This window comes from Mycetomoellerius zeteki, unplaced genomic scaffold, assembly GCF_001594055.1.
Source record: "Mycetomoellerius zeteki isolate Tzet28-1 unplaced genomic scaffold, Tzet1.0 scaffold70, whole genome shotgun sequence".
Taxonomy (NCBI): Eukaryota; Metazoa; Arthropoda; class Insecta; order Hymenoptera; family Formicidae; genus Mycetomoellerius; species Mycetomoellerius zeteki.
Window position 1 is genome coordinate 727,040 of NW_017257720.1, and position 13,809 is coordinate 740,848.

General features: G+C 32.9%; 1 non-coding gene across 1 annotated transcript; it reads right to left on the reverse strand.

The window, feature by feature from the left end:
• Nucleotides 1–11,798: 11,798 nt before the first annotated feature.
• Nucleotides 11,799–11,882, reverse strand: TRNAL-UAA (transfer RNA leucine (anticodon UAA)). Its single transcript has one exon. It is a non-coding gene; the product is annotated as a tRNA-Leu (tRNA).
• Nucleotides 11,883–13,809: the final 1,927 nt, after the last annotated feature.

Here is a 13,809-nt window from a genome sequence, read left to right on the forward strand (position 1 = left end):
CCTATTATTATTTAGATAACTTGTTTATTTTAAAAGCTTTCTGTGTTATTAATTAAATTACTATGTAATTATAAAACAAATAAAATCGCTGACAGATTGTGATACAAATCGTTGAGATTCACACTTTATAAATATCTAAAATATCGTATAACAGACACGCGTTTGATAACAAATCCACATTTATAATCGGTTTTATCGCGTTGCATTAAGGCTTAAACGTTTATATGGCTGCAAATCTGATGTATAGAGTACCCACTTGAGAATACCGCGCGGATTGACCGTACTTGAATCTCCTTTCCTGTTAATACGGAGCCACGTTAATGCGAAGCTGGACCTGATGAGAGGCGGTATACCATTCCGGAAATGCTGGAATGCCGGCTGTGGCGCCAGGACCGTACATCGGCACATACGACGAACCGCAAATCAATTCGCACATTCCCCGCCACTTCCCGCACCACGTCCGGCAACGGTCCCCTCTCGCAAGATTGAAACCGATGATTTCGAAACGGAATTGCCTGCCACGTCTCACCCTGTCATCTCAATCGCGATAACGGGGGTCAATAGAACGCGGCGGCGTGTCACGAATATCGTAGGAACGAGCTTTTGTTTCCCGGAATCATACAGCACGCTCGGAAAAGAAATGATGTCGATCCTGTTGAAACGTTAGTTAGCACCTGACGCCGATCTTCCGTGAAAATTACACTAAGTAAGTTCCACGGCACGTGGAAACCAAGAAGTTTGTCTTTTTCGCTTGCCGCCTGATACGTTCATCGTTTACGTAACTCGGGTACGAGATTTTATCTAATAATTTAAGCTAAGCAAAGCTTACTTTTTCTCGCTTTAACGAAAAAGTGAGAAAAAAATGTAATTAGTGCGATTAATAAAATATTGTGTCAAAGCAACTTTTATGCACACAACAAATCTAGGTTACAATTTATGTTTATTTTAATTTATTGATTGGGCGAGCAGTGCAAAACCTGACAATTCCAAAAATTGAAAAGCTATTTGTCTTTTACGTTATACCTATATACATTTATATATTCGCACATTTCAAACATAATTATATATGTATGTAATTTAAACATAAAGTAAACGTATAATAAGTAAACACATAAGTAACAATCAAACTTTTATTTCATTTATAACTAATCGTTCGTATTTTTGTATACGATAAATTATTTATGTGTCTAACTCTATACAGAATATGAAAGTTGATATGAAAAAGATGTATATATGCATATGTACATCTTTTTCATATAATATAGTATACATATATTATATATATATATGTGTATGTATATACATATTTATATTCATTACTCATGTGTTCTTTATTGCGTTAACTTTGTATCTTTTTTGATAATATTTAAAAAAAAATGCTTTAATCTCTCTCTCTCTCTCTCTCTCTCTCTCTCTCTCTCTCTCTCTCTCTCTCTCTAAAAATATTTTTATGTGCGTGCTTGAAAGTATATAGCATGAATCGGATTCTAACTTTTAATATTAAGTGTTAAATTGCAATAATATGTTAAAATGCAGGGAACAGTAACGGATATATTAAACATATTACATATAATACATAATACATATTTTCATCATTAATTATTTATATTGGTTCTTACATCCAATTATCATGTTGCACGATTAGTAAATACGGGCAGTAATATGGAGCGATAATTGATTTTTTTCTCCGACGATTGTGATTAACGAAAACGAGATTGGGACCGTAGGAGGTGGTCCGCGTAGAGGACTTGCGTAGCCCTAGGGCTTCTGGAATCCGAATCAACGAACTTGCTTGGTGCAAAAGAGACCCCGCCAGAGTCCATCGATCTCGGTGCATCGGCGCTTGAATTAGCAGGGACAGTAGCAATCGGTAGAAGCTGTTGCGGGATAGCGAATCGAGCATCCTCGAGAATGGAAGACATATACTGCGGACTATAAGAGCGAGAGTGGAAGACTCTCGAATGATTAACTTGTGGCGCCGTGTAAGATCGTAAAGCCCATGGGATCCTGATGGGCCCGTCCGTATGGGCTCGCCCTGTTCAACGGTTTGCGGGGCCTTTGTCTCGCGTTGTAATTGGCCTGCCGTTTCGGATGAGAGCTACTGCCGGTGTGTATCATATTAACGGCAGTAATTACAAATCATTGGACGAAGTGGAACCGACGAGGCGATCTCTGCAGTCGAGCAACTTTGAGAGAACGATTCGTCGGCCTGCGCGAGATATTTCGCTCTCTCCTTTGATGATTTTGTCCCCTGGCGGTCCTCGATCTACAGAACATATAATTTAAAGTAATGCTTTTCAAGTAGACTGTTGGTATAGAAGGAACACTTTAACTTGATTATGTTGGAAATTGTTTTGTATACGTCTACCCTGTACCGTTGACTATGATAAATATAAGATATTACATTCCATAGAAGCGCTTTACATGCGGGCTGAATAAATTCTTTTTGTATGAATGCATAATGAAGTATTTCGATCTTGAACATATTAATAATCCCGGAATATACAAAGTGTTCTGTGGAAAGATTTAGCAACATTCAGGCATAAAATACAATTTATTGGGTTATTCATAATATTAGTATGTAGCTAGCATGTAGGACTACATGCATAGACGTTATTTCTGGTATGAGGCGTTTAATAAAGACACCTTTCCAAGCACGCGGTGCGCGAGCACGCAATGACAGCAGTAATGGCTCTCGCTGCAATAAACCTCAGTGTTAAGATATGCACATTATTTAAGAAAGAAGAGGTATTACCGGTAGGGAGGAAAAATGAATAATCGCGTCTGTTCGCCAGTTCCGTACTGAGAATGTCTGAAATTAGTCGCGGCAGTAGGCAAATCGCTGCAGGGGATTACACCGATATTCGCGAAGAGACATATTTTAGCGGTTTAATCATTTAATGTTCATTAGGCGCAGTAATGAAATTATAGACCGCACGGTTAAACGCGCGGCATTACCCGACACTTGAATAGAATGGCCATGTAGCAGTCTTCAATATCTCCCGAAACACAACGGCCTTGGAAGGCATCATTCACATACGTATCGTCTTCTCTCTTTTCCCTTTCTGATTCATACGTGTTACAACTGGCATAACATAAATACGGTAGATTATAATAATAAGAGAATATTTATAATTGTTTAGGAGTGTGTCTTTCAATTAACACCCGTTGAAGGTAGTTACAACTGGTACCTTCGGCGATGCACAAATTCCTTACCGGTTCGGTGAGGCATAATTTGTCCCGTGTCATAAATTATCCGTGCGACTCTCGGCCGTCTTGTAATACGCGCGTATGTGAGATCCTGCCTTATAAGGGCGACCCGTATTTTTTTATTTCCGCATCTTAAAACTTTATCGTTGCCCAATGGCGCCACTGTCTTGTGTCGCGATACGCGCAAACATTTTTGTTTTCTTAATCTTGATATTTATACATGATTGTCGAAGTTTCGACTGTCGAAAGCAAACATTCGATTGAATTAAATACAAGTTGACTTTGGGGGAGAGGGGATAAAAAAAATGATAATTAATTAATGCAAGACGAGTATTAATTATGAATTGACAAGAAAAATTTTAAAGCGATCGAAATGTTAGAATTGAAGTGTCGCTCAGAACTTGCATACCCTTGAAACTCCATAAAGCTTCGCGTGCGGTCGAAAGAAAAACAGCAATGATGTCACATATGTCTTCGCGCGTTCCGTCGAATCGGTCTTAGGGTCCAATTATTTCGCTTGTTTTCTCGCGAAACCCACATGACTCTTGTGTTCCCCGCAACGAGAAACACGGCCTACGGTGTTATGTTCGCACGACGATCGCGATGATAAAAATTTGCCGCAATGGTCGTGTATTTCTTCCTTCTTGAAAGACATCGTTGCGACAACGGTTGCTGTTACATTTTACTTACAGTCGACTTCAAGTAGTGTATTATGTAATGTTTGCAACAACGTGCATACATGTACCAACAGCGAAGGATATAAACAAGAGATAAAAGCTACACTACAACTGAGTATATCTCAAATTGCGATCTGTCGAAGGTCTTGATGGGAATTGTTCAATGAACATTTCGATCGCGCGACAGCAGTGCGAACGATTTCTCGATATTGATGGAACGGAACGATTCGTTTCTCAATGACTGTGACAAATGCGCTCTATTTACGTCGATGAATTTTACAGCGACGGTAGAAAAAGGGGGAATTGATTTAACGATTCGCGTCAAGCTCGCGGCGACGCGTCATTTTTCGTATCGGCAATCGTATTTATGAGACGGTAACGTACTGACTGTGGTATTAATAGACTCGGGCGTGTATGGTGTGTGTATCGAAGCCAAGAGATCTCGTCTCAAATCTCGATATGTATCAATTGTGTACCAATTCGATCGTTCTACCTGCGACACCACCTTCCCACGCGCGTACACCGTGTCTTGGACACAAGTCGCACGTATGTTTTATCGTTCTAGTATTATTTTACAGCAACTCGGTCCTCAAGCTTATGCCAAGAGAAACAAACGGAATGGTTTGAATATAGGATTTTTGAGGTAATTTCAATTTTCTCAACAAGGATTTTTACGTTATTACAATTCAAATCATAGTCGTGATTTTAATTGGGATAACGTGGAAATCTTAGAGTTCCTTTAAACTTATTAGTAATAAATCAGAAGTCAGAAGCACACAGAAATTGACTGTAGTTGAATGTGAAAAGAATAATCGACCGTGATTGGTCAACTTTTAGCTTTTAACTTCTAATTTATTACTAAAAGCTTATTGTAGAAAGTCTCTTACAAGTTTGAGCATCGGAGTTTTCTCTGCGGATTACATGATAAAAATGCGAATACAACGAACACATGTTTTTTGCACTGAGGAAAGCTAGAAAGTAATTGAAACGTTGATGATTTAATGTTAAATACTTTTACATATTATTTATATTAAAATTTAAGCACACTACTTACAACGCCGATTCCTATTAATCCGTATTTTCTTTATTAGTTGTTTTTCATTATAAGGAATCTTATTGTCTTTTAATTATTACATTAAATATAATTATAGTAAAATATAAGTATTTATAAAAAATCGAAAAAATTACAAGTAACTTCGGATATTTGCTTCAAATTTTTTACGCATTATATTTTTTACTTTCTATGAAGATAAGTAATAATAACTTCGTGATAAGAATCGTAACACACGTTAAGTTTATAAATATAATGAACGTAAGTTCATTAATTTGTAATCACGATTATTTGTGTTTAATCATTTTTATAATTGGTAATATTATATATATTATGCATTATTATAAAAAAGTTTTTTATACATAATGAACATTTTAAGCTTGCACGTAGTACAATTTTTATTTCCTACAAATATGTATATAAGCATATTTTGAATAAGCCAAGATTTTTACTGAAAATGAAATGTAGAATAAAGTTGAATGGAATTTTACTGATGGTGAGAGATATGACTTGTGTGTATTTTTACTCGCCACACGAGTTTCTCCGTTAGAAGATTCTTTGAGCAACGACTTGGCGGTAGACGGAGTGTCAAACACAAACGAAAGTACCATCGTACAACTTCGAGGTGGTCGTTACCAAATTCGATATAACGAGGTTCGTTTTATAAAAGATGGATCAAATAAATGGTCAGTATTTATTTTATAAAAAATATTTTAATCCATCGTAATTTGAAATACGTGTCGTATTTACGATTGTTTATGAAGAAATAAAAAATAAATGTGTAAAAAAAATAAATAGTAAAATTGTTTTATACATTTATAATTATAAAATAATTTAGTTAGTTAAAATTATCGGGTAAAAAATTTATTACCTGACATATAATGAAGAATGCTTATCAATATGCAGCCTTGCTTTTACTTATATTACGCATACAATCCATATTGACTCGAATCAGTATACTATATGTGTGATATCGGTGTGTATCGATTTTAGCAAGAGAAATATTTTATTTTATAACACTGAAATAGCTGTAATATCACGTTGAAGCATTTCTTAATGCATGTGTAATGAACGCGCTTGTCATGAATTACGTTGCAGAAAATATATCGGATCTTAAGCCGCTTTTCCCGCAATGGAAAGCCACGCGTGCTTCCGAGAGAGTATTAGGTATAAATTTCGTTGCGGATCTTATCACGATTGCAATAGCAGCAATTACAATTTTAATCGGTTACAACAACAATTTCAGATTACGTCGTAAAGCGGCTTTAGGAGCCATTTGAGACTTGCCGCCAGTAACATCGTCGATTAATGTGGGAGTTCGCCATCCGAGATGGAGTCATGCTGGCGCTAATTTACCGTTGTGTTTGAACGTACTATTAGACACGTGCGTGAAGTATTCGGAATTCAAACGTTCGAGACGCGGCCCACACCTTGGCGACATACGTGAAACGTGCGCGCGGACACTTGAACCTCGAACCCTGAACCCTCTACGTCGTATACGCGTCTAAGCGGAATCTATATTGTACTCGTTAAATACGTCATTACCTGTTATTCGCGCGCGTGAAGAGAGGTTTCTCCGTATTGTAAATTATTATTGGAATGCCGCCGTCAGTAAACCGTATTCATACACTATTTTCATTCCAACTCACGTAACAGTCACGATTCGCAAGAACAGAACTGTGTAACACCTATTTCGATTCGTAAATATTGTGGTATTTTTATTACGTCATACGGATGCTATACTGGTGAACCGATTATTTACAAAGAGACGTAATTCCGCAAAATATCGATTACTGCGCGCAAGAGATAGGAAGTTATTAGGATAGAATGTAAAAAGCTTATTTCATTTAAAGAGAACTATTGAATATTTTCAGATTGACAATGATATCTTATAAATATAGAAACTATAATACAAATTAAAATAAAAAAAAGGAAAATGTATCAGGTGAATGAGAGTCAAGTCATATAGTAATTGGAACGCAAATTAATTTATTTAATGTATTCTTCTTTTAATCAATATATGAGTCAAAAGTTTCGGATTTAATTCGAGCCATCTTCAGTGAACAAAATTAATATAATTGTAAGTATTGTTTCTTGAGCTGCAAACAGAGAAATGGGCCTTGAAATCTCAGTATGAGCTAAGATGCACTCATTATTTCTCCATTCTTCTTTTGGAACTTGAAAAACAACGCTTATATTATTTTTGTTCACTGAAGATTGCTTTAAGTGAATTTGAAACATTCGACTCATGTATACTGATTAAGAAGATAAATATTATTAATTTCCATTCCAATTACCGCGGTTGATTTTCATTCCTTCATACATTTTTTCTCTTACTTTGAATTTGGAGAATCTGTTGTGTATATTATTAAATTAAAATTTAATAATAATGAGTACAAATAAATCGCTATATGAATAAATCAAATAGTAAAGAAGGATCAAATGTGATTGAAACTAGATCTTGATAATCTTCTTTCTTAATAATCCGGACTAATAAAGTCCTTACTAATAAAGATTCTTAATAATCCGACAACTGTCAAGTCCGCAACAGCAACAGCAATTGGCGCTCAATTCATATAACTAAAAAATATATTTTAAAATGTACATATAAATATTAGTAGATTCCCAGATCTGACCTTGACCTTATTTGATTCTTCTTTACTTATTTGAATTAATTTAATTCAAAATATTCTTTTTTATCATCATAAACAATTTCTTCGACGAATATTGGAAGTCCCTCCATGATTAAATTTATTCGTAGAAATAAGTTTCGAAATTGGTTTCACAATCTCATATATATTTCACGATTCTCATCAAATCGTTGAAAGATAATGTAAGAATTTTCTGAATCATTTTATCTGGTCCCTCCGAACAGGAAAATATGAAGACCACTCATTCACAAAGCGTGTTGATCGGAAAGCATACTTTTAAGAGACTTTGAGAAGAATTCAGAGAAGAATGGGAAGCCGCCGTGAAATAATCGATTTCTGATTCAAGGTAGGCGAAGAGGTCGCGTAAGTGGTTCGACATAATTATACCGTATCCCCCTGACCTCGGAAGGCTTAGCCCGAAACATTCTATCACAATCGCGCGAGAAGACGAAGAACTTAACTACGGGACAATGTGTGCGGTCCTACCGCACACCTACATCCGCAACTCTCGCCGAAACGGATGCTTTGTTTCGGATTAAGGTGCCGACCGAGTTCGTGTTGCGTTACCCCGTTGCGCCGGGGTACGTATAATCACTCTGTAACGTAAAACCAAATTAGCGCGGATCCCAGAGCCCGAACTCGCGCTGCGTATCGTCCGGATACGTTTACATCGAGTGTTTACGACACGGACTGGCTTCCCTCGTTAATATTCCGCAACTCCTCGTCATATTTTCCGTCGACGATCCCGAAAATGCGCGAGGGCCATTGACGCGGGGCTCCCGCGATCGTTTGCCGTACGTAAGGCGATTTTACGACCGAGACGCAGCGTTGTCCCGATAATATTATACCGGAGCTTCATCGTTTTCTAATATAAGAGCGTGTTGCCTTTTTACGGCCGATACTCGTCGTCTTTGCCATATTCGCCTCGTCGCGCCGCATCTCGCTTGACACGCGAGGCCGCTCAGAAAGAGACGCGGAAACTTCGGCCCGCCGCTTTTACGATCGCGTTTCACGTTGTTCCGTTTAATGATCTTTCCTGATCGCCGGATAATGTAGAAATGTTATTAACACTTTCCATGTCGCGCTAATTTTAAGTGACTTAATCATCACGTTGCGTGATGTCATCAATAATTCATAGTGTATTTATTTATGTTAGTTATATTTATTAAATAATAGATATTTTTTATGATGAGATTAAGGAATTCAAATATTATTATTATTATTATTATAAAGAGAAGAAAGGCTTCATGAATCTAATATTATACATATCATAGTTATAAGTATAAACGCATATGATACCAGAAATTATTTTATAATTATGTTTTCTTGATAACCAAAAATATTAAACGGCTTGAATAAAAAATGGTGATCTATACAATGCGGAATGTTAACTTCCAGAGAGGGTCTAATTTTAAAATCTTACAGTTTTTCTTTGAGTACAATTTGTTATAATTCATGATTTCATTGTACTTCTAGTCTTAAAATAGTAGCACTATTTTAGCTTACTATATAGTGACTATCCCATCGTGTAAAAATTAAGACATTGTTGATTAATTATCACTGTTCTACTGATAGCATCTTTGATCATATGTAGAGAGAAAATTCGTGCATTAGAAAAAAATGAATAATAAATTAATCTTTCTTTGCCTCATCTAAAGTAGTATTGTACGTTAAAGATTAATTTATTATTCATTTTTTTCTAATGCACGAATTGTAAAGAATCTTTTTCTTTTTAGAATCTTTTTTTTATAATAATTATTAAATGTATATTTTTACAATAATATAAAGTATTATATATTAATTCTTAAATTTGTTTGGGAAAGCTAATGATACATTTTCTTTATATTTTCTCGCTTTTTATAATCAAATAATTTTATTTGAATTCATAATATAGCCATTTCATATTAAATTAATTTGCTCGTTTTTTTTTTTTAGGATATTAATTACTCTACAAGATATAATTATGTGATTAACAACTTTTGTAATTAACTATATCTGTAACTAAATAATCTTTTCTGTTTCTTTGGTTCACTGTTATTTCCATCGAGTAGCATTTACTACGAGTGAAAGATTACAAAAGAATTATCTTTTCTTAATAGGAATAGCCATTTTAGGATTAATGGATCATACGATTGTAGATAGCAAATATTTCATTGCATCAAGTTGTCAGCGGATGTGATTTATGCGCTGAAGAAAGATTTATCGATCTTTCCAATCTCTAGCATATTAATTATGCTTTTTAAACATAAATTAATGCGTCGAATTTATTATCTTTTTTAAACAAATTTTTTTTTAAAAGCATGTATTAATCTAAACATATGTTCTGCATAATAAACTCATACTGATAAATGAAGAAATAGAATGTCGAAACTTTCTTCAGGCAATGAAACAATGATTTATTTAAGCTTTTCTGTACTTATCATAATGTAACCGGATTCTATATGGTCTTATGGTACCCAATATAATTTACTCACTATTTACGAATAATTACACGATGAATTCAATACGTATAGATAGCACTAATACGTCGTACTGACTCAATTGCATCAGTTTATTGTTCAGTTTATTCACTCGATTATTGTCATTCTTTTATAGTAAAGCAAAATGCGGAATGTCAATTGTGATGTAATATTTTGTAGGTAAGCAATTTTCTATGGATTTTAATTTACCTGCTAAACGTGGAGGTTAGTAAATGAATCAATTATTTGAAAAATAGTTCTTTCTGTATTCTTACATGTCAATGAACATGTCAATATGTTGATTACCTTATAATCTAATAAGAATAATATTGGATTACTTTATTTTCCACTTGTCTAACATTTTTTTTACAAAAAAGAGGAAAAGATATATTTAGAACACATAGGGTACATATGTATTCAATATATGACCTTAACGCGTAACTTTTTCTTAAAACTTTTATTATACTCGTGTAAATATTTGAAAATGTTTGAAATCTGTTTAATGTTTGGAAATATTTTTTATTTTAAATCTAATCATCAATTTTAATTTTAGACTTAGCAAAAAATTTAAAAAATTGTAAAATGTAGAAATATAAGATTCGGCAATAAGGTAGGCCAATAAGAATGCTTTATGCATTAAAATTTATATATTCCAATTACAAGAGATTTTTCTAACAATAAAATTTTATCAATCAAATTGTTGTATAATTTGTATTATATATTACATATATCTATATTTTAATGAAAAATTAAGGCAACTGACATCTAGTACTACAACAGATGACTGTCTATAATGGTTGACAATTCTTGAGTTTATCTGCAGGGGATCTGAAATATCTACCAGTAATAAGATAAAATGAAGCAGTTTCCAGCAATGAAAGCTTACATAAAGTCTACATTGCCGACTTGTAACACTAAAAGAATTACTGATGATATTAATATTGCAAAATTAACAAAAATGTTACTTCAAAAAGTTAACGTTATTTAAAATATTAAATTATTTTTATTATCACTTTTATTAACGTCAGAGAGAAATTTGAAAATGTCTATTTGTATCTGTATTGTGCGTTATGTTTAATTTCTATTTCTAATTTTTTTTTCTAATATTTATTCTTATTCTTAATATTTATATGTTATACATGGACACCTCCAGACAATAATTATAATTATAATTATTCAGATATTTATATCGACAATGCGGAAAATTTTTATATCAACAATCGGTAATGATGATACTCTTCTATTACCGGACTCTTAAGATCTATCGATAATTGTAAGAATTTATCTAAGGTCGATAATTTTTAATAATCTCGTCGATGATTATATAATAATAATAATAATTATTGTCAAAGTTTCCTAATTGCAAAGATAAATTGTAATGTAAAAGATTGTTAAAAAATATTGAAAAAGTATAATATTCTTAGAGGAGAAATCCATTCCTATTTTAATATTAAAATCAATTACATCAAGAACATATATTGTATTATCGTATTGTTAATGTTATTAAAAAATTTGTTAAAACGATATTTACAATAATAAAAATAGTAACTATAAGGAAAACATGATAATATCTTAAAATAAAACAATTTTGGAAACTATTGAACTTCACATATACTATCGAAAATCACATATAATTACAAAAATATTTTATTGATTTAATTAACTAAAAATAAATGGTATCAGAGACTTACTTTTAATAAGGCACAATTCTTTGATCAATTTAATTCAAATGTGTTATACAAAAAATTTGTGCCAGGTGTGGGGTTCGAACCCACGCTCCCAGATGGGAACCAGAACTTAAGTCTGGCGCCTTAGACCGCTCGGCCAACCTAGCTTCGTGTCGAAGTTTATCAACGAGTTGTCTTTACTATGAATGTCTATACATATTGAACATTATGATAATTTACTTGTAATGCATTATTTCTTTCTTTTCAATGATGGATAATTATACAATTTAAATATACGTTTTTTTCTTTGTTTATTATAAAAGCTACATTTATATAAATATTTAGCCGGTACATGTTATAATTCATATATATAATAATGAAATAAATACAATTATTTTATTATTACATATATATGTATATACTGGTTATACATACAGTCATATAAATATATAGTTTTTGTAACAAAAAACAAATATTTCATCATTATATAATATATACGTACCAAAATTATTACACATAATATTTTGTTACATATTATTAGTCTGAATATATTATCTCATTTTTTAATATTAACATTGAATTATTTCAATATTAAAATAATTTTTAGAGCATCTAAAGATAAATTTAAAGAAGCCTTGGAAAATATGGTTTGACTATGAATAATACAAATATTAAATCAAATTTTTTACCTATATTAATAAAACTTTAATAAATATTCGTGCAAAAGTTCATTTGGATCCACTTAATCGTTTAGAAGTTATTTACTTAAAACTGCAGCAAAATATTATAATTGCACTACATAAGCCAAATAATTTGTTATTCTGTATTTTACAATTCCAAAACATATTTATGACAAAAATTTTTTAGCGATTTTGGTTAATATCAGCTCCTTCTGGTTGATATTTTTATTTAATATTATAGAGCCACACATTTTTAAGAATTATCTTATAAAATTATTCTCGAAATACATTTGTATATAATGTCTTCAAAATATCTTATGTTCATATTCAGGGAATGGAAAGTTACTTTTTAAAAGTAACAAGTTACAGTTACTCGTTACCAAGTAGAAGAAGTAACAAGTTACCAAACTTTTCGTTACTTTTCCAGTACTTTTTAAAAATCGTTGACCATCAATTACAGCGGACGGGTTCCTAAGAGCTTTTTAGTCTCAAGCGCTATGAGTGGCTTGTGTCCAATCGAACCGTGTCCAATCGTGTGCAAAGTAACGATAAAAGTAAGTAACTGTAAAATTCGTTATCTTTACTAAAAAAAATATAACTACGTTACCGTTACAGTTACAAAAAAAAGTAACTTGTAATTGTAACTTCGTTACAAGTAATGAGTTACTTCCATTCCCTGTTCAAATTTCTTACGTCTTTGAAATATGTATTATTTAAAGACATCCTTAAGACATGTCTAAAGCCGGCGGCACTAGTTTTTTCCACGAATTTTTCCAAGAATTTACGATTTCGAGAATTCGGGATTTCTAAAATTAAAAATAAATGTCGGAAATTATAAAAATTTTTGAAGGTTTCAAGAATTTGAATCGTAAATACGAACTGTTATTTAAAAAATATATAAATAATCGTATAACTTTTATTATACTATTATTGCTTATAAATTAATCACGATATACAGGGTGTTTCCAAATTAAATCGCAAAACTTCGGGAGCGTGTAGAGGAGTAAAAAACTAAGAAAAAAAGTCCTATAGACATATGCTCGTTTTTGCTCCGTTTCAGAGAAATCGAAAAAAAATGTTTACATTTCTTGCCATATCTAGCACCGACATATTTGATTACATTTTCCACTTTCTGTTATGAATTTGTCAGTCGCTCTTTGAAAGCCTTTAACAGTAGATGAATTTTGTCTTTTGCAATATGCCGCGTACGTATTCTAATAGTGAATATGCTGATATGGTTTTTGTATACGGTTTCTGCAACGGTAATGCTTTAAAGGCGGTGCGAGAATATGCACGACGATTTCCAAACAGAAGAGTGCCAAACCGAAGAGTGTTTATGTTGACATTTAATAGATTGCGAGAGACTGGAACATTTTCAATTCGACAAGAAAACAACCGATTTCAAGCAGCGTTA